Source organism: Centruroides sculpturatus, unplaced genomic scaffold (genome assembly GCF_000671375.1).
Source record: "Centruroides sculpturatus isolate CEXI.00-Female unplaced genomic scaffold, Cexi_2.0 scaffold117, whole genome shotgun sequence".
NCBI lineage: Eukaryota > Metazoa > Arthropoda > Arachnida > Scorpiones > Buthidae > Centruroides > Centruroides sculpturatus.
Window position 1 is genome coordinate 972,285 of NW_019384308.1, and position 19,927 is coordinate 992,211.

At 35.5% G+C, this 19,927-nt stretch overlaps 3 non-coding genes across 3 annotated transcripts; 2 read left to right on the forward strand and 1 right to left on the reverse strand.

Annotated features, from left to right (window-relative positions):
• The first annotated feature begins 4,260 nt into the window (after window positions 1–4,260).
• Window positions 4,261–4,333, forward strand: Trnav-cac. The gene has a single exon. It is a non-coding gene; the product is annotated as a tRNA-Val (tRNA).
• Window positions 4,334–5,506: 1,173 nt separating this feature from the next.
• Window positions 5,507–5,579, forward strand: Trnav-uac. Its single transcript has one exon. It is a non-coding gene; the product is annotated as a tRNA-Val (tRNA).
• A 4,603-nt stretch (window positions 5,580–10,182) lies between these two features.
• Window positions 10,183–10,255, reverse strand: Trnav-uac. Its single transcript has one exon. It is a non-coding gene; the product is annotated as a tRNA-Val (tRNA).
• Window positions 10,256–19,927: the final 9,672 nt, after the last annotated feature.

Below are 19,927 nucleotides of genomic sequence, written 5' to 3' on the forward strand. Positions count from 1 at the left end.
TGTCTCCACCGTCCATTCCGGAACCTCCGGATATCGCCCCTCCAGATATTGGACGAGAGACGAGGCGGTGTCGTCCGGAGTTACGACCACCACCCGTTTGACGTCCGGTGTATGACACTTGTCCTCCGCATCTTTCGGAAGCACCCTTATGACACCTGGCCAAGACCAGGCGTCATCCTCGGACTCTGCATTGTCCGAGATGCGCAACTTCTTCAACTCTCTGAAATTCTCCATTCTGCAAAGGAAAATGAGAGGATTAATTGAGAAATATTCCTATTCTAATCTGAATTGTAAATTTCTAATGCAAAAATGATTAATTCCTGTTAGAAAAGATTATTATTATATATAATAATTTTAATCTTTTCGACGATATTTAATGTTCGATAGAGGAATTATTTGAATTAATTAAGATTCATATGGGATATTAACATATATACGTATGTAATTTACAAACTATAGCGTGAAATAACATATTTATTAATTTTTATTTTGCTTTAACAATGGAAAGACCTCCGAAGGAAATCCTCCGAATGGAAATCCTCCGAAGGAAACCCATCGCCGCCAACTGTGATATTTTGCTGATCAAAGTTAAAGAGTATTTAAAGCTACAAAGATCATAGCGTAAACTTACATCACTTTAAACAATCTCTGCAGACGAAGCAAAACTAGAAAAAGCACTCGCATTAAACAATCGCACGAGTCAACAATAGATTCTCTCTCAACAACCAGAAAATTTTATTGTTGCATTGACTCGATTTAATGTTAAAAATTTTCATTTCGTCATTTCCGTGTCTGTCTATTTGTAAACATAGTGATTTTGACAGATCATTGCACGAGTTCGTCTCACGGGGCGGACAGTTAAAAGAAATCAAATTTGACGCGCATACTTTTGACCATAAAATTTTTATTTTCTAAATAAAAAGTTTAGTTCCACGTTTTTCTATAGGGAAAACTTCGCTGAAATTTGCATCTGGGGTTCATATATAATGCAGTTTGGAGCCGTCACGTGGTACAGCAATGACGTTATGTTTCGTATTACGTAATTCATCTCTTTAGTACGATCCGATTTTCGTAATAAAGCCAAAGTGGCGGACAACCTGCGATATTCACGGGATTAAATGGAAAAAGTTAATTTGAAATTTAAATCTATTAAGAGTTACTTGTTGTGTGGAGTTTTTTAAAACTTCCCGCCCGTTTTGTTTGTTAAATTACGGCAACGCAACACTTGGGCGATCTGCTTAGTGGGAAATGCCTTCCGGGAGGTGTTTTAAGGGTTACTGGCTCCTATTTTGGCATTACAGACGTGGAGAAAACCCGGAAAACTTCACGTGGCTATCCCGTCCTGGCCAGGGGCAAACACACGACCGAACTCCTAGTATTCGGGGAATGGAACCGCTTAGCCACTATTGGGCAGGGCTTGTTTTAGTAAGCCCATTATGGATTCGGGCAGGACCACAATGGGGCGTTAGAATGAGAAGCACGGGTCCCGACGTATCCGGACTGACCACCACCTGAAAAATTCCCGAGGCTTTTTCGATCCGTCCGGATCCCAGTTCCCAAGAGCAACAAAATAAATTCAATAAAACTCAAGCCCTTCTGATTAAGAAAGGAATAATGACTTACAAGTTTGAAATGATCACGACCACTGTTTTTCTCGTAAACTGCATACAGACATGGCTCGACGGTAAACCCGATACAGAATTGTTGCAAAAAATTTGTATCGACTCCATACAAAATGATTAGGAAATTTTGGAATATCTCCGGAACGGATCATAAGATCCGAAAACAAAAGGTTTATTGCACATCTGAAGACCCATCCCTATCCATCAACACTTAATTCGTTCAAACTCGCCAAGAAATCTACGAGGAGTTCAGCTAACAAAAATCTCCGTCGCGGAATATATATAGGAGAAGGCGCTGCAAGATTGAGTCATGGGGTAAAACGAAGACGTCTGTTTATTTGTGGTTAATGAGCTTTTATCTAGCTGTTATTTGAGGAACTAAATGTCTACTTCGAAAGGGGTCATGGAGCGAGAGAACGTCCAAATAGCTGTCTTTGTTTGGAAGTAATACTTTATCTAATTTTACGCCTGCTAAAAATTTCTACAAAGTAAGTATCATTGTGAACTTTTACATTACCTTTTAGAAGAAGACATTATGGTATTCGAAGTAACCTTTAAGACTTTAATTGTTTAGTTATGAAATGCAGTTTTTACCTGTGTTTGCAGTCAGTACGAAAAGTGTACGTTGGGGGCAAGATGGGGTACCCGTCTAGCCCCAGGTTGACCATGAATACGGCCGATGAATCCAGAAGTATTTTCGGAGGCAGACTTTATTGCTGCAGAGAGGACAAACGGGCCCCTTCAGCAAGGGTAGGCCTAACAAGAAACAAAAGACAAATGACACAGAATGCCTCTATTGTGGAGGGTTATACTCTGTATCTACAGAGAGTTGGGCTAAATGTATCCGTTGTGATAAATGGGCACACTGTTCTTGTGCCAATATTGAAGAAAACGACAGTTTAACCATTTTAATTTGTGCTTCTTGTATGTAAAAATAATATTTCCATCTTATCCCACGGGTGGGGCAAGATGGTTCATTGAAATACAATTTTAAATTATTAAATTTTCTTGTTTTTCAAAAAACTTTTTTAACATTGTACAATGTTGAAAAATTAACTGTTACTTTGGTAGCATCATTTAGGCCTACAACTAAATTTAATGAACGAGATGCACAAGGTACAAAAAAGCTTTAAAATTTATTTTCCTTAAATATTCGTTGTCATAAAAATTTGTCTCCCAATACTACAAATATTCAAGTACGAAGTTATTTCTACATAAGAATTAATATATAGCTGGATTGCTGTATATTAGATCTCTATGTAATACGTATCTGTAATTCAACAAATGGTAGACGGACTGACAGCAAATTTTCAGTCAAGAACTACAATTTTATTCTCAAAAATGGCAAAAATGCAATACATCCAAACCCGTCCTCAGTGAAAATTTCTAAAAATAATAAAAACAAAAATACGACAACAATTGTAAATTGTAATTCATTAAACTACTTTAAATGTCATATAAAAGGCTTTAATCTCTAGATTGAAATCTATTCAGAAGGTTTATAGAATAGAATATTTTATTAAACTGAATATTAAGAAAGAAAATATTTTTATGTTTAATTATAATAAAGTATTAAGATGAAAAATGAGAGGAAAAACAATAAAATTACTGTATATTCTGAATTAATGAATACATTAAGAATTTACTTAACGCGTTTAATTAGTAAAGTTTAACGAATGAAAATTATTCCAGAGTGTTGAATTCATAATTCGTAAACATAAAAATATAATAATAATAAAAAGTAACAAAATTAATGATAAAATGAGGATTTCCTTTTTATTATTAATGGGACTAATCTAGGCTCATTATCGATAATTTTAACAACTTAACAAACAATTTTTTCTTTACACCATTTAAAAAATGCTATGCAGTGAAATGTTAAGAAAAAAAACAACGTAATGTATTATATTATATACGACATTTTGATGTTATGTATACAAACTCGAAGACACTGGAGAATAAGATTTTGAAAAAACCAACAAAAATTACATTCAAAACTTATCACTCTTATCTTGGACGATCCTGTCCTTGCGATATTGCACTTTTTCGGATTGCGTTCAGGCGTGGGCAAAAACCATACGGACATAAAAAGCGAAATAAGATAACTATCGAATGAGGAAAATAGACACGTTGAAAACAAAATGTAAGGAGGTGTGGCTTAACGGGCACAAAGAAAAAACGAGTGTGTGTCTGCCAGGAACCAAACTTGAGACCTTCCGCGTGTAAAGCGGACGTGATAACCACTACACTGCAGACACCTACCAGAAAATGCGGAATGGCATTTTTTCTTATTATACCGATCCTGGGTCGTATTCAAAACTGTTTGATTTTACTCCTTCAGACGTAATCGGACACTTTCAATGGCGATTTTCGTAAACATTCAAGCAAGCGACAAGAGCAGAAAGTTGTTTATAATCGTGGCATGCCAGAAAACCAATGCAAGATGTTTTTCTGTGAAAACGGCGAAGTAATTTCGTCGTAGAAAATCACGTTACCAGAAGATAAGGACTTTGCGAATTAAATTTCCGTGGAATCGCCATTGTGAGAATAACGAGGATTTTGTAAGAAAACTGCTGCAATTGAAGTTAGAGCAACGATTTAAGCACTCTTAGAAAAGTTTCGTGATCTAGTCTGCTGAGTTCTTGTAGTGTAGTGGTTATCACATCCGTTTCACACGCGGAAGGTCCCAGGTTCGAAACCTGGCAAGCAAGTTTTGAAGATTTTTGTCGCTTTGCTCGATCGACATGCGGCACATTATTATGCAACTGTGCTTTCGAATCACGTTTCTATCTATCACAGATCACGTGTTTCGATGAGGTTGGGTCCCGAAAACAGTCCATAATTAAAACGGAAATGTGTATTTATTAAATTAACTTATGGAGAAAACAAGCAACATAAGTGTCGAGACGGTGACACCGGACTTTGACATCGTCGCTCATAAAGAATAGAAGAAAACAATATTTAGAATAAAGGAAGAAAAAAGGTTTAAAATTTAAAACGCGATAAGAAAAAGGGAGCGATGAGACGCAATATGAGCGCAGGTGTTTTAATCATCGACAAATCATGATTAGAGTCTAGAGGATGATGTGGGATAAACCGTTTAGGGCAGATCTTTCTCGCTACCTAACTTGGTCTCAAATTCTACCTTCAGACAGATAAGAGACCAATCGCGGAGCGAGGAAAGGAAATTCCAACCAAACGGAAATGAAATTGAGAACGAGTTGAGATTATCACGTTTGCTTTACACGCGGATGGTCCCAGTTCGAAACCTGGCAAGCACCGCAATCGATCAAACAAAACGATAAAAAAAAAAGGGAAGGTTTCGACCCTGGGACCTTTCGCGTGTAAAGCGGACGTGATAACCACTACACTACAAGCACTCGACAGTCTCGACCACGGTACTTTTTCAAGTCCGCTTAAATATTTAATTCAAACTTGTGCTAATTTCAAATTCAGTAGTTAATCCGGCACTTTTCTTACAAACTCTTTCTTCCTCTCAAGATGGAAACTCATTAACATCACGACAACCAGACCACACGTCCGATGAATTTTGTTTTCTCTTCGGCAATGGCGATTCATCGCAAATTTAACTCGCAAATTCGTTTGCTCGTCTTATCTTCTGGTAATGTGATTTCCAACGAATAAATCGCGTTGTCGTTTTCACAGAAAAACATCTCGCATTCGTTTTCTGGCGTGCGACGATTACAGACATCTTTCCGCTATTTCTGCCTGCTTGAATGTTTACGAAAATATCCAATAGAACTGTCCGATTACGTCTGAAGTTATCCGATAACGTCGGTAGATCCGAAAGTAGAAAATCAGTTTTCAATACGATTCAGGATTAGTTGTAGAAGAAGAAATGTCGTTCCGCAGTTCTCTGGTAGGTGTCTGTGGTGTAGCGGTTATCACGTCCTCTTTACACGCGGAAGGTCTCAGGTTCGATCCCTGATAGACACAACTTTTTACACAGCCTGAAGAGGGTGTTTCTTCGACACAGGCGATGATAGCAGTTCGGTCTTGTTGTTTGACTGTGAACTTTTCTTTTATTTAACAGGTAATGATTGACTCGGTGTGGAGCCGTTGCTGCTGCGGTACCGAACGAAAGTGTTGTTTCCCAAACTTAAACGAGTGTCACATTTCGACCGGGCATTTCATGTTATATCGTAATTGTTAAATACCTGTCGCACTGTTGACGAACGCACAACTTCATCGCCTCCACCTTGGAATGCGAAAACTTCCACGGAGCTAGAACTTTTATGATCATTTCTCTGAGTTGATATTTATCGATTTATTTGAAAACGTTTAGAAATGTTTCGGTTCAACACTGTTCATCATTATCATAAATGCAAGCTGCCACGCGTGACATGCAATCTTTTTCTGTTACAAATTACGTTGCAGATTTTTCTGTTAAAGTATTCTCTCTCTATATGCTGCAAAAGGTATTTCCACGCGTTTTAGAAATTTTCGAATTGATGGCGTACCAGTGAGTAATGCAAGCAAAATCTGATTGATAAAATCGATCGGTGCATTTCTCTTGTTCCACCAAGACCCTAACGCAGCAGGTACACAGGGCCGCAAGCCGCACTCACATTTAATATTATTAAACGATGATTTATATGTTTCGTTTCAATAACGACACCTTTCCCAGTATAATCTGTACGATTTGTGCAGAAATGTCGAAAGTTTGCACTCGCTTGACACTCAATACAATCTTCCAATTTAATATATTTTTCTAAAAATAAAATGTGTCCTTCTGACTTAAAACACGCTGTCCCTTCCCATTAAAATTTACTTTATATTTAATGAATAACTCGAATATGTTTAGTAATAATATTTATTAAAACATTTTACAAATTTTAAAAATATTAAAATATCTACTATTAAGATTATTAAGAAAAACAATAATTTAAAGATATAAAAGAAATTTTCAAGAAATTTCCAGAGAATAATTAATTAAACTTGTGTCTGTGTAAATCTCTTCACTGTGACAATTCGCTACTGATAACTTATCGTATCGTTCTTTGTCACAATTGGTGCCATACAAATGATGGTCTATAGATTTTTCTTCGTGAATCGACGTGCTGACGACGTACGATTAATTGTGCTTCGACACAGCGCCATGTTTTGCCTTGTACAGGCTAGGGATATTCCCTGAATATACTCTAATATTTTTCTTTTATCACCGTGACGATTTATCTCCATTCGTCGTAAATATTATTGACACAGTCGGTATTATATATGACATTGTCTTCTGAAAAGTTGTCTTCGTCAAAGAGTAAAAGAATTTGTCGAAGTTCGTCAAACGCTAAGATTTCGTCATGCTTTGGAAACAATTTTATGCACAAATCAGTCGATTTGTTTTGGAAGTGGTCCACATCTAAGCTATCCTTCGAGTTTTTTTCGTCTCCAGATCCAAGACATTCCTTTGAAGATCGTATTAGGCTCAAGTCATCTGGTTTGAGATCCATTTCACATGCGACTTCTTCTGGTAACATTCCTGGATTTGAATTCTCCGTAGTTGGATGTCTAACAGTTACTTTTGGTGGCTTCGTTTCGTCTTCAAATCTGACTTTTGCCGGATATTCGGGAAAGAAATATTCTTCCACTTGTGTTTCTTTATCGTATTTATATTTATTTGAACGAGAACGATTATCTTCTGATAACGCAAGTTCTTCGTGAGTACTCAGAAGCGGTATTAAAGAATCGTTTTTGTCTTCTAATACGGCTAGAATTTTTTTCTTCGTGGCCGGTAATGCACGACTTTTTATTTCTATTTCATCTTCTCGATCGTACCATTGAATTACTTTTACTATAACGATTATGACGGCGCAAACCGTTAGAAGTGTGGCATAGAAAGTAGTGATGTAGGAGAATGTTTTAGGTTTGACGATCCAGGAAAATTTGAAGTTGAAATCCTTTTTGTCGATTCTAAAACTTGTGTCAGTACCGTTTACAGATGCTTTGTTTTTTAATGTTCGATGTTCGTCATTCAAATCTTTGTATTTTCTAACTTTCTTTTCGTAATGTTTCTGGATATCGAATGTGGAGTAGTGTTTGTTCTGTGTATGATGCGAATTTCCAACGGTGATTTTATTGAAAATCTTCTGTAAAGGATCGGTTATTTTAGTATCCAGCTTGTCTGGTCTACTCAATCCATTTCTTTTGTATAATTGTTTTAAAATTTGCCATTTTCGCCTGGCTTTTGCAGACCTTTCATTCGATATTCCGTGTGGTGTGCTTTTGAGTCTCGTTTTGTTACTAGCCCCAACATCAAAGTTAGAGAAAAGTTTTCTGGACAAAGATGGCATTTCCGATATATGTCTACTTTTCTTCTTTGCTTCTCTTTTCCGTGGATAATTATTGTCTCTGGCTCGAATGTAGGTTTGTTTCGAAGTCTCTTTCGGTGTATTTGACATAGTCCGGTATTTCGTGATGAAATTTCTGATTTCATCCTGTTTCTCGGATGGAATCGAAGATTCTGCATTCTCCAATTTCTCCGCTGGGTAATTATGGTCATATTTGAGTAATGAAAATTCTCTCGAATCAACTGATAATTCGAAAAATTTCAACATAAACATATAAATTATGAATATCTTCATAATTTTAAACTTTAGCATTTATTTTATAAAAATATCGCTTTCAATCGCTTTGCAAATAGCAACGATAATGAATCGTCTAACAATATTGGGAAGATTAATTGTTACTGTAACAATAAACAAATTTTATATTTTAAAAATTAATAAATATCATATGGAATGATTTATAATTTAGAAATTTGATTTTTAATAGAAATATAAAGCAATAGAGCACTATCAATTTTATGAAGGAATTAAACAACAAATTATAATAATCAAAATGACTGAAACGTCACACCATTAAAGTCTTTAACTGACACTGTATGAAAAAGAGACACAAATGATTAAAAGGAGAAAATATCTTACTGGACGTCGTACTTATCGAGAGACAGGGAGGGGCTGCTGCCCCTAGAAGAAAAGTTAATGTGTATTAATTGACACACAGACACAAGTCGACCAACGCCTGCGACCAAGATAAAACTTCAGACTACCAAAAAATGCCAATGTATCGAACCTCAGACCTTCCCCGTGTAAAATGGACGTGATAACCGTTTACTATCTTACACATTTTGGGATTAAAATGAAAAACATAATATATAAATAGGTTAAAATAATTATAAAATTGATTGATTAATAAAGTATGTATATTAAATACACGAAAATCATAGCAAAAAACAATGTAATACATCAAAATCTTGTAATTCTTTTTATCTATTTCATTCCAACCTTTATTACAGCAGGATTGATGAGACTCGGATGGTTACATCTATTACAAATGGTTATTTTACTTATTTTCTTAAGGGTAATTTTTGCTCTCTTCAGCATATTTGCCTACAGCAATTAACATTTTTACGTTTAGCAAATTCATCACTCTACGCGATGCTTCATCGCATATTGCGAGTCATTACGGTGTTTTGACGTTTAACTGAGATGGGGTGATATTTTTACGAGTTTTGAATAAGAAAGAAAGTGAGCAATAATTATGAACAAAACTGTACTTGAAGAAAGTGGATATTTCTCCTAATGGAACTACTGTACATTTTGAGCCATTCAAAACTGTCCTGGATTCATTCCGAGTAAAAGAATTCGCTTGGGTCCACAACAATACTTACTAAGATACATGCGATTTTGTTTGCTGCGCGTAATTCAACGGATTATATATATAATGAATGGACTCACAGAACTGAAGAGACAGTAATTGCCGACATTGTTGCGATTCTATTTCGTGTAATTCGTCCCGAAAAAGACTTTCCTTCGATTTTTATTTTCTTTGACAGTTGAAATATTCGTTCCTTTAAATTATCTCTGACATCATCGTTTACCGAAAATATCGGCAATCGACGATGACGCCAGCGATTTACTAAAGATTAACTGAGTTTCTTAAAGATTATTCATTTTCCAAGGCCCATTATCTTTCGAGTAAAGGCTCTGCTGTGGCCTTGCGTCGAGATATACTCGTATTAAATTAATGATGAAAAACACCTTGCTTCATATTGCAGAATGCATCCGATACCATTACTGCCAGAAAGTATAAGACAAAATACAGACACTAGGCGAACAGGATCGATAAATGGTTCCTGTCGTTGTTCGTAGATAACGTGTATAGGCTTACTCTTGCAGGCGAGGATTCCCACGACTCCATATGTTAAAAAACGTCTGCTACAGACTGCAATATAACTGTCCTGCACACGAAATAAAGTGAATTCGCTTTCTGATATCCTGTCGTATTTTCGTCGTTTTTCCGAAGCGCGATATTCGTTGATTCGTGCATGTGATACGTATTGTGATGATCCTATCCTTGGGGTATGGTTCCTTCTCGCATTTGTTTAGGCGTGGGCGAAAACCATGCGGAGAGAAAAAACAGAAGATAAGTTTCGAACGAAGAAAACGAACACTTTGAAAAGCAATAGAAAGCGACGAAGGAAACAAAAAAAAAAAAAAAAATTAAGGAATGTGTGGCTTATGGCACAAACAAAAAATGAGCGTGTGTCTGCCAGGAATCGAACCTGAGACCTTCCGCGTGTAAAGCGGAGGTGACAACCGCTACACTACAGACACCTGCCAAAAAAGTGGAACGGCATTTCTTCTTCTTGATCCGATCCTGGGTAGTATACAAATCTTCGATTTTTCTCCTTCAGATTGATGACGTTATCGGACTGTTTCAGTGGAGATTTTGGTAAACATTCAAGCAGGCGGAGAAAGCAGAAAGGTGTTTGCAATCGTCTCGTGCCAGAAAACGAATGCTAGTTGTTTTTCTGTAAAAACGTCGAAGCAATTAGATAATTGAAAATCACGTTACCAGAGGATGAGATTAGAAAACGACTTTGCAAGTTGGATCTGCGAGGAAACGCTGCTACCGAAGAGAAAACAAATGAGTCGGACGTGTGGACTCGTGGTCGTGGATCGGCCGCTCTTTTCTCTTTGCAGTTAGAGGAAGGCAGCCGGTTCGTTCTTTATATCGCTCTAGCGCTTTCATATTGTACCTTACGTCTTTTCCTGCTCCCCTCGCCACGTGGTGGGTCCGACTCGGTGGAGAGGAGATGTGTAATTCTGGGTGTGTAACCGAAGGTGAGAGTTTTATCGGAGGGTTTGTCTCGGGGAGAAGCGAGAACGGAAGTGGAGAGAGGATGGGGAAGAAGCAAAGTAGTGAGGGTGGTAAAAGTGCGTGGGAAAGTAAAGACTGTGCAACCAAGTCAGGGTGGAGATTTTGAATTTCGAACTGTTTTCTGCCCAGAGTGAAGAAAAGGAAGAGGCACACTTTAAACTCATTTGTCGGTATGTTCTATGTCTTCACGTTACAAGAATTTTGAGCAATATATTGTCGGGAGATTTGATGTTAACGATATTCGGTATGTTGGATTGTCGGGCTCCGTACGTTTCTGTGATTTAATTTTTCCTAGAAGTACTGTATGCTTTCAGGAAAATTAAAGGGTTATCTTGCCAATTTGGATAGTTGTCTTTGTCTAGTCCCTATTGAAATCAGTGGATTCCCCTTGCTAAGTCGTCTGCTCTATCAAGCACGCTTGTTCTAAATTTTTCCCTTCAAGAAATCACTAAAGTTCTACGTGTCGACGCGTTTTCACTTTTTATACCCTCACAATATGCTTGTGAGGGTGGATATCAGAGTTTGGCCAGTAAATCGGGGTCAACGAGCGGTAAGGTCGAGTGACAGGATGCGGACGAAGGCCTGCTGGCTCCCGCATACCGCGGACATTCAAGCCAGTAGTGGATAGTCGTTTCTGTGGAGCCACAATGAGGGCAGTCGGGAGAGGAGCGCAGGCATTGAGAGTGAAGGAATGCATTCAGCTGTGCCGTTTCCGTTCTTACACGGGCCAGAAGAGTCTCGCGCACACGTTCCTGCTCTAATCTGATTCTCGCTGCATAATTCTAAAAGTAAACCTATTTCTTCCTCGAACCAAGAGAAGCACGTAATAATAGACACCGTTGCATAATGCAGAGGCAGATGTCGATGAAACAAAACAAGAAAAAATTCAAAGCTGTGCTTGCCAGGTTTCGAACCTGGGACCTTCTGCTTGTCTGGAGTAGACTTTTTCCCGGAAGGCAATTCTATCTTGATTCACCTTGGAACGGGACAAAGGACCAATAAAAAAGGGACAAGTAGATTTTGGAACCAATAGAGGGAAGAGACTTAGGAGAGGAACAATTCTATAAAAACCCCGAATCGCCAAAATCAAGTGGATAGTGTTTAACAGAGAATGTCTACAACAGAGCATCTAGAAGACAAGATCCGAGAAGTCTCTCCCGTTGCAGCAGCCCTTTTCCGTTGTGTTTGGCCCGTGTCGCCAAGCGATGTTGTTCCATACACCCCATCGTGTCAGCCAGGATCCTCCGACAAAATTATCGGCCGGATGGACGAGCGGTCAAGATGACAGCCTACCGCTCTGGGAGACCCGGGATCGAATCCGGACGGGTCAAATAATCCCCAGGAATTTTTCGAAGTCCGTTCGAATATGTCGGTCCCAGTCCCTCACCACCCGGTCGCCCCATTGTGGGCCTGGCCGAACCCATAATAGTCCTGCTATAAGAGGTCATCTTAGTGCTCACAGGGCGGAAAGAGTATATATATAAAAAAATCGTCCATTATAATTAACAAGATTATAATTAACAAAAAGCATAGCAATTATTTAGCTTCAAAGAGAGTGAATTACTTGATTCTCAAATACCGGGAATTTTTAATTTTTGTAATTTTAAAATAAAATAAAGGCAAGTCTTGGCCCAGCTGGCAACACTTAACCATAGCATGGAAACACGATAGCACGTGTTTCTAGACGTGCTATAAACAGATGAGTTTATTTGTATTTTTTACGACTAATAATTGCTGGTCGAAAGGTGTAAACGCTGTATAATTTGTCATTAAAAAGTATGGTAAGTTATTCAGTGTGTAAATTAAAAATTCAGTATACTATTGGTTTCTTGTATGTGAAATTAAAAGAATAGGCTGAGTTAATATAGAAAAAACTTATAATTAGGGGTATGCAAATGCGTGTCTATCCAATGTTACACTACGTGTCACTCAGACGTTGTTTCTCTTTAAGTAATAGCGTGTTTTATAACGGTAGAGGCAGAGAATTGTTTTATATGAAGTCATGTTTACTAGCAATGCAGAGAAATGACTGTGATGGTGTCAAGTTTTTTTTAAAAAAGTACACAAATGCTAGGAAATGCTGATTTTGGAATGCAAAGTATGAGAAATAAAAACAGTTTGTAGAAAGGTTGTCATGATATTTGTGGTGTTTTAAGTATTTATTGAATCTTTATTATCTTTTAATTACAATAATAAGTTTATAATGTTGACTATTCCTTCTGGACAGGTTACTAGTAGTAAAAGTTAGAATACAGAGTGATAGTACATTGTATATTATATATAATATGCATTATATAAAAAGTTAATTTTATACAGGAAAAAATAACAAGAGTTAATTCTTCGTATCATAGAGACTGTGATTTTGGCACGAACAAAAACTTACGAATTGGCTTTCTTGTGCCAAAGAGTAGATCTTGTAATCCGTCACATTTCGAGAGAAAATATCTAAATGGCAGTTTTTTTAGAAAAGAAAGATTAAGTTTTTGTAATTTAAAGCATCCATTGCAATTCTTGTATGAATATGGCTGTCTTGGTTGGTAGTCTTCTGCTATGCTGGAAATCTTCTCTTTGTTCTCTAACTTTCATCAAAAATGAATAATACTCTTCTCTTGTAAATAACTTATGATTTTTTTCCATTTTTCAATTTCAACATATTAATATAATTGTGCTGCAATATTCCAGTTTTAATGATTGGATTAACACTACAACCTGGTTATTAGAATTTTTAGAGTAGTCTATAAGTCAGAAACTTTAAAATTTTTATATACATTTATTTGAGTAAAACTGTGTTTTATGTTTATTTAAAACATATATCAATAAACCACATGGCTTTTCATCTATTGACATAACTCTTATAAACATTATAAAAATATTTTAATTTGCATGTTTTTACTGTAAAGCAATAGAATGAAAGCTACAAATAATTGTATCTATATAAATAGTTTAAAATGTTTTAATTATTTTTTCAAAGATATATTGTAAAATATCGTTTAAGAGAGCAGAATTTATTTTTGAAATGATAGTTATTTAATGAATTACAATTACATCTTTAATATGTTTGCGTATTATTTCTATAAATATATTGGCCATGCTAATCTCTGTATCAATCGAATTTTAGTATACAGTATATGAAGCATAATTATATTTTCTAGCAGTAAATGTGAAAATTCTTAAATAACAATAAAGATACTTTTTAAATAAAAAGGGATAAATTTAAAATAATTCAGATGCTTCTGCACACAATTTTCATCTGCAAGAGTCTGCATTTGATACAGAACTTTTGGATATGAATACTTGTACTTGAAAATATTTGAGTAATTTAATTTCTTTCTTTCCCACTAATAAAACATAATTTACTAAACATAATAAAACTATAATCTTTTCAATGAAATAACTTTTCCAACATGAAAAAATGTTACCTTTGTTGATCTTTTCTTTTTTATAGGATGATGAATATTTGTGTATCAGGTTGCTGTTTTGTTTTCATTATATGGATGAGATGAGCAAAATATCAACCTGTAATGCTGTAGAATCATCTGATGAGCAAAATGAACTGCATTGAATGGAGGAAAGACATAAAGCATTGTCCTTTCTACCTTGATTCACAACAATAATAGAGGAAAAAACTGATCACGATACACAGGTGTTGTGCATATAGATTTGGTTGTAAACAAAGCGCCCCCATTCAAAGGATAGCTTACTTTAAAATAATGGAAGAACAAAAATATTTAGGAAGGTAAACAATGGTACAATTAAACGAGAAATAAAACATACAATGCCAAGTTAGCTGGTAGGGAAGCTGATTTAATAGAAAGGTAAGTTAAAATAATCTACATCTACATTTTTATCATTAATTATCCATTTATACATTTATAATTTCACGTCCTTATGGCTATTACATGATAAATTAACTTACCAGTGGATGAAATTTTTAAGGATAAGATTTTAAAAAATGCACATTTTTTTTGTTAATAAAAACAGTTCTAAATATTAGTAAAATTGCCATTACAGTAGAACCTCGAAAACTCGGCCTAATGTGGACCGAAGGGTGGCCGAGTTTGTGAAAATGCTGGGTTATCGGGAATGGGGTTAAAAAAGGATAAGTATGCGTGTTTCCTCAGAAAATACTGTACTGTACTTGTACGTATTGTTTGCTTGAGAATACAACAGAGAATAAACTGCCCAAATACCCTTAAAAAAAGGAAAGGTACGTCCTTTATGAAGGCATAGAGCCTTTACTACATGAAAATGAAAATTAATGAATACACTGTGTACAGTAATTTACCTGATAAGACAGACCTCAGAAAAATACTTTATGAGAGCTTTTATACTTTTATAAAGCTGTCTATAATGAAAAATAATTAACTAAGGATTTTTTTGCCCTGCCAGGGTGTGGCCGAGTTATCCGGAGTGCCGGGTTATCGAGGGCCGAGTTTTCAAGGTTCTACTGTAATTCCATTCACTTTTGTCTAACCAATGCATAAGGTCAAAACTTTAAAATGAATTTTGTTTTCCTTTGGAATATGGTCATGAGCCTAATATAAGCAATTTACATCTGTACCTGAAATGTTAACTGTACCAATCACTATATCACTATAATTTAGAAGAACAATCAACACAAACAAAACTACTTCCTATGAAGTTCTAAGACAATATAAGGATTAATGTAGAGATATAGAGTGCGTTTACTTTTAGCTCCAATCTCGCCCTTAGCGCACTCAGTCTGTATAATTTTTGTTAGCTACTAATGAGCATGGCGTTTACTTTTTGCATCCGTGACGTCATTGCTAGCATTCCTAGAGTGCTCGGCGTGCCCGGAGAATTTACAACGAGCTTGGAGTTTGTTCAAGGATGGCGGCGTCCATTACTGTGTATACTTTTACGAGCATGCTAATATAATGTCAGGCTGCGCTAGGTGTCAGCTTGGCTAGCTTGGAAGCTAGCAAAAAGTAAACACTCCTGTAGAAAGTCAATTGTTATGAAAATATTCTAGGAAATGGTAATTTAAAATATATACATACCATCTTTAGGTGCCTGTCAATACTGTTACAGTTATCTTACTGTATACAAATACTGTATACTATTTATTTTTATGTAATATGTAATAATAACATGTATGTGTAACACTATTGGCAATAGAAGAATATGGAAGAGCAGGCACTTAAAAGTGTCACAAAACATGCACACAGGTTTTCCAATCATTCTACCAGCCTACCCACCACATAAAGGTTCTCCAATTAAGACTAGTGTGCTTCCATTTCATGTATTTAAAAAGAGAGGAATGAAAAGAAAACGATTGGAAGATGTGAAATTTTATCCTAGATCACCAGGCAGTTCAATTCCTGATTATACAAACTTTGTTGTTAATTTGGCACTGAACATGCAGAGTGGTTCAGTGCCAAATTGCGATACCAATGTGCAATTAAGATATTGCAATTAAGGCAACCAACAAACATAAGGGCTTTAGAGTCTGATCATGATTATTGTAAAAGCACAATGAAATGTTTTTAAGTGCTTTACATATAACTGAAGCAAGTATGGAGTATATAGGACATTTGGAAAAAGAGAACCAATCACAATGAAAAAGCATAGTTTGGAAGAAGAAACATTTGTTGCATTTGACATCTTCAAACTTTGAAAAAGTTTGTAAATTAAAATCAGCAGACACACTAAAATTGTGTGCTTTATTACTGTCAAGCTTGCCAATAAAAAGTAAGGCAATTTCTCACGGATTAAGATACGAAAAAGAAACAAAAAGTCATATTCTTATGTAAATACTGCTGTGAAAGAATGTGGTATGTTTTTTCGTCTAAAATACCCATTCTTAGCTGCAAGCCCGGATGGGCTAGTGGATGACGACAAAGTATTAGAAGTTAAATGTCCTTATTCAAGTTTTAAACTTCCTGTGAATGTGGAAAATGTACCACATTTGACTTTCCAAATGTACTGATGAGAGAATTACTGTAAAACAGAATCATGATTATTTCTATCAAATTCAAGGACAGTTAGCAATGACAAATAGGCAAGTTGCTCACCTGTTTATTTATGCTTCAAACTGTCTTCAAAGTTTGTATTATTCCAAGAGATGATAATTTCATTGCAGACATGATTGAAAAACTACTTACGTTTTTCCATGAGCATTTAACTGTATTTTAACGTGTTCTTTTACTAGATATTTTTCTGTCTCAAAGTAACAAAACTGATGTTCAGCTGTGCTTTTCCTCTTAGAAGTGGGTATAGTACTTAGCAAGTCCTGAATGTTAAAACTTCCATTAGCAATTACACAGTCTTTTGCCTCTGTTATTTTACACAGTGAAGACCTTTCTACAACCTGTCGATCACTTAATGAACCACCTTATGCTTCTGAAACAAAACTTATCAGACCACCTGGTGTGCAACCTACAATTGCTTTTAATGTGTTGTCATTTTTTATATGATGACCACGTAGCCTGCTGTCCAACAGGATTTTTTAGTTTGCTTATTTTGCATTCTAGAGAATCAGTAATAATTAGTATTTGGAAATTTCATTTTAAAATCACTAGGTATTTATGTGTCAACAAAAGATCTCTCACTGCATAATTATACCCAATTCTCACCATTGTAAATACATGAAATTGATCCAAGTGATGAAAATGTTTTGTGCTGTTTCTTCAGATACAGTGAACATCCTACTCAACTCAAAATTTGCTGTATTCAGTCTTAATTTTATTAAAGTGAAGAACAACTGGTTTGGCACTGAGAGTGTTACAACCCAAAACTTGTAATATTTTAAATTCTGTGCTGCTGGTCCCAAACTTTGTGGTACAGACTGACATTGAGACTTTAAAAGTATGTGTCTGTGTAGTTACACTGACAATAGTGCTTGCCATGTCATTTTCAATAGGCCCACAGGTAGCCTCCTCCTCCTCCTCCTCTTCATTTATTATTAGTTCTCCTATTTTTAATGTACCAGTATTCATTATATAGGATGCGTCACGATTATCTTGAACTTTGTGTTCACAGTTATCTTTTCTTTCTCGTCTGCTTGCAACCAAAGGTGGTTTTTTTTAGACCAAAAAAAGTATGTTTGGTAGAGCATCAGCCTTCAGTTGTCTCTTTGTTGGGAGGCTTCTTAATAAAGTAAAATAAATCTATTCATTTTTTATTCAGCATAAAAAATTAGTAACTAAATCCATGCTATTCTATATACTTTTTAACCTTTATTAACTTAGCATTAATGCTATGTAAGTGCTCAAAACCTGCATCTACTGTTAGGGCTTATCATACCTAAGTATTAAAACTAAACAGAGACTTTTGATTTAAACATCAAGTATTTTGCAAGTGAGGTGCTTGCAGTGTCATTGATACTAGTGCTACACATGGAGTAGATTTCATTTTTTTCCCCTATTGCCTTATGAATCTATGTAAATCACCAATAATTGGCATATTCATTAATAATTAATACAAAAAATACTAGAGATTGCAGTACTAAAATGATATTTTTAAACTATTTATACTAATTACAGTTTAAATCATCATAAATTTGTATTTTGATTAATTGCGATAAACTAATGTAATAAAATAGTATTAATGATAAATTATATAAAATTATATAAATTAGGTAGTATTAATTTTACTTGAAGAAATAAGTAAAGCATGCGTGGTCAAGACAAGATTAAATCAAAACCAAAATTTTAAAAATTAGTAATATAATTTGAAATGTAGTAATAATTGCATAGTAATATACAACTCACACATTTGGATAGGTGAGAATATGGACGAGGGTCAAGGCCCTCTAATTGTTAGATCCTGTAGACCTGCTCACTTTGTCACTGGATGGCTTATTCTAACAGAATCCGAGTGGTAAAATTCTGTGTGGGGTTCGGTTGTGTATAGTCAATAAATGCTAGACTAAGAAGGTAATATAATATAAAAATCAACAATTTAATCACAGAAGACCAAAATAACAAGGACAAATAATAAAACAGCAAAACATAAAACATATGTCTAACCTAAGACTATAATCAGTATGAGAGAGAGAGTTTACAATACTTTTATATTACCTCATTGTTCATTCTGGAGGAGCTGGTTATATGTAGGTCTGAGCAGGATGCTGGACATCACGGTGGGATGGCTAGTAGGATGAGTAGCAGGAGGAGTCGTATGTGGCACGTTCTATCAAGGATGAACTGCCCCAAGTGTGTGGAAACCTGCCCTTTTGTTACTGAATATGTCCCAATCCTTTTACTTAGAAGCGCATCATCTGACGGGATGCTTAGTTGTGTCATTCGGACAGGTGTTTGGGAAAATTTAAGATATGAGGTGGAGGAAGGAAGCAAAACATCCTCATTTCTCAATAAAGGTTGCATTATAGAGCATGTTTTCAGAATGTTGAAGTTTAGTAACCTTTTTTGGTTTAAAACTTTAATACAAGTTTTAAACAAATTTAGCTTAATGTGGTTTTTATGTAAAGTGCAAATTATGCAAATTAGATGTGTATCTATCCAGATTCTCACAGATAATTCATTCTGAGGCTTTTTTAAATTAATGTATCATTTTTTATAAGATATTTGTTAAAGAAGTACAGTAAGGCCCTGCTTAATGTGGACGATTACATTCCTAGATGACAAAATGCTAAATGAAACAGCATTAAACGAGGTCATTTTAACACAGAGTAAATAGGGAAAGGGGAACACGCAACCAAAAGTACAGAGATTTTACTTTAATTTTAAGTTAATTTTTATATTAATTTGCATAATAATATATGTTAAATAATAACACAAATATATGCACACAGAAATGTAAAGTTCATTTTTTGTGATGTGGGTCGTGACTCTTCTGAAATTCTTGATTTTTTGCGATGAAGTCATCTAGTGTCATTTGTTGTGTTTTTTTTGTTTCATTATGCAAATGTTGGTAGCAGGAGACTGCAACCAAAACGCCTCATCTTGCTTTTACACTCCTTTCAAAATCTGGATCATTTGCAACAATTTGATCAACAATTTCGGTTACCATTACCAAACTATTAATGAAGTCTGTAGAGATATTCTTTGGGTTTTTTTGTTTTCAGAATCACTGTTTTCTGGTTCTAGATGAATTCCTTGTTCTGCCAGTTCTTGAAGGTCATGGTTGGTAAGGCTCTGAAC